Source organism: Beta vulgaris, chromosome 8, assembly GCF_026745355.1.
Source record: "Beta vulgaris subsp. vulgaris cultivar EL10 chromosome 8, EL10.2, whole genome shotgun sequence".
Classification (NCBI taxonomy): Eukaryota; Viridiplantae; Streptophyta; class Magnoliopsida; order Caryophyllales; family Amaranthaceae; genus Beta; species Beta vulgaris.
In genome coordinates, this window is record NC_079209.1 from 942,642 (window position 1) to 945,532 (window position 2,891).

Consider the following 2,891-nt stretch of genomic DNA (forward strand, 5'->3'; position numbering starts at 1 on the left):
TTGATTGTAGCAACAATCATGACCAAAGTGGCCTTGAACACCACACACTTCACAAAAGGAAGAAGTAATAGGAGCCATGGAAGACATTGCATTAATACTCATAGGAGGAATAATAGACTGCAAAGATTTCAGCGAGTCCATCTTCATGCTCAACTGGGCTACTTGTGAAGACAACAAGGCATATGCATCAACATCCAACTTTTTCTTTGTAATAGTCCTGGAAGAACTATGATCATTCTCTGCTAAGTTGGCCAGGAAATTATATCCTTCATCCACCTCCTTATCTAAGAAGACTCCCCTGCAGATGAATCAACTGTACTCTTGATATGGGTTGTAGACCATTGTAGAATGCTTGGGTGATGAACCACTTATCCAGATTGTGGTGTGGGCATTCTCTCTGCAGATCCTTGAATCTATTCCATGCTTCCTTCAGTGTTTCATCGGGTTCTTGTTGGAAGGTGGCAAGCTTGTGTCTTATTTCTGCAGTTTTGGTGGGAGGGTAGTACTCTTTCAGGAATGCTTCAGATATAGCACTCCACTCAGTTTCATTAACATCATTCAGCCACTTCTGTGCCTTGTCCTTTAGTGAAAATTCAAAGACCATGACCTTCAACTGATCAGGAGTGACCCCTTGGTGCTTAACGGTACGACAAAGCTGTTGAAACCGTTGTAAATGATTTGCAGGGTCTTCAGATGGATGGCCACCAAATTGATTCTGCTGGATCATGTTGATGAGGCCAGGCTTGATTTCGAAGTTGACTGCTTGATATCAGGCATAGTAGGGCCTGTGGGAACATTGCCAGGAGAAGGTACCCCATAAGATTTCAGCGACTTAGGAGGCATAATTGGTTCAGTTGGTTCTTCCGTGGCTTTTTTGTTATTACAGACTGCTTTTCTTCTTCTTGTGTCTTCTTGAGCTGCCGGATGGTTTTCTCAAGATCAGGATCAGTCTGAACTGGAGAACCTGTTCTTTTAGACCTGGGCATAAAAGAAACAAAGAAAAATGTGCAGTGAGATGGCCTCAATTGGAACTTGAAGTTCCAATGAGACAGCAGAAATAGTCAAATAATTAATCAGAAAGATATAGAAACTAGCCGTCTCCCGGCAACGACGCTAAAAACTTGATGTGTTTTAAAATATACCGCAAGTGCACGGTGTCTGTTTAGCAGAAACTGGCAAATACGGGTCGATCCACAGGGAGAGGAGTTCTACAGATTTATGTTCAATTATCTAACTACTTCCAGAGAGAATTGATTGAGTAATTAATAACTAAACTAGACTAAACTAGAAGCAGAAAAATGGAATTTATCAAATACTTAAAAACCTAGGGCAATCGATCGGTCCACCATGCTTATACCAGTTTAATCAATATAATATAATTCAACAACACTTGGATTGGATTCAATAATGAAGTAATTCGTTAATCCTTGGTCAGGCATTAACAACTCCTAGATTAACATATGCCAGTACGGTCGCTCAACATAATCAAATCTACCTATTGTAATAAGCCTCTAATGAATATGATCTTTCGATTCTAATTCTTATTAGCTAAACATAACTCATGATATTGCGCAATTACATGAATTAAACAAGTATAACAAATCAATAGGAATTATTCTAATTCAATCCAATTATTAAAGAACATCAAACCACAATCAAAAAGGTATAAACATGGCTTCCCTCTCTAAACCCTAGAAAATAAACTACTCACTCATGATGATATTGAAAGCAATAAACATAATCTAAGTAAAAGAATTCATGAAATTAAACTAAGTAGAGAAGAATACCAAATGATTGAAGAACGATGGAAAAAGAAATCGACGATCTATATAATCTTCCAATGTAAAGGTTCAACAAAAGTAGAGAGAATAAACTAAGTGTTTAGCCCTAAAAAACGTAGAAAATAAGATAGGTTTAACGAAAATACTAAAAACCTATTTATACTAATTACAAAACCGGCTAAAAAAACCGAAAAATCGCGTCTTGAGAGTCCGCCCGGTCGACCGGGCGAAATCCGCCCGGTCGGGCGACGGTGATCAAAACTTACGACGAAGGAAAAATTCCGCCCGGTCAACCGGGCGAAATCCGCCCGGTCGGGCGCGTAAGCGTTTTTCTTCGTCTGATCGCCCGGTTGACCGGGCGAAATAAAAGATGAAAAATCCCAAGTATTGAAGTTCGCCCGGTCGACCGGGCGAATCCGCCCGGTCGACCGGGCGAATCCGCCCGGTCGGGCGCGTAAGCGTTTCAAGCTTCCATTTCAATCAGCAGCTAAGTTCGAAGACTCGCCCGGTCGGGCCAACCCGCCCGGTCGACCGGGCGACATCTTTTCCTTAGCTTTTTCTTCGTGGAATCCAACCGAAATGCTTGCGTGGTTTTCCGGATGTTCCTTGGACCATGTGTGAGTGCTAGACTTCCGTGTCGCGACTCAGATAAATGCACAAAGTGCCTAATCTGCATCAAAACCTGCAAAATACGACAAGAGCTCCAAACACATCAAATCCACAAGAAAAGAGCTCAAAAGAGCCCAAATCGACTATCAAAACTAAGGGGATTAGAGCGAATAATCGATGAATAATGAACACATCAGTTGCGTTAACAAAGCCCAATCTGAACTTTCCTCTCATCAGCGTCGGCTCGTTCGAATTTGAGTTTTGGGCTCTGCCCGTCTGACAGTAAGCATTGGTCAGATGGTCTAACCCAATACTTTTACAAAATTAATATATATATGCCTTAGACTGGTATTTATGCTTTAAATTGTAATGCTGAGAATTTCATAAGCTCGACAACGACCTATCAAATACTATTGGCATAGTCTGCTACCGAAGACCTATATTCTTATGGCTAAAGCATTATTCAAGAGCATATCCATAAACAAGATGAATATAAACAAG

At 40.8% G+C, this 2,891-nt stretch overlaps 1 non-coding gene across 1 annotated transcript; it reads left to right on the forward strand.

Moving 5' to 3' along the window:
* The first annotated feature begins 374 nt into the window (after positions 1–374).
* Positions 375–481, forward strand: LOC125493006 (small nucleolar RNA R71). The gene has a single exon (XR_007269388.1). It is a non-coding gene; the product is annotated as a small nucleolar RNA R71 (small nucleolar RNA).
* The last annotated feature ends 2,410 nt before the right edge of the window (positions 482–2,891 follow it).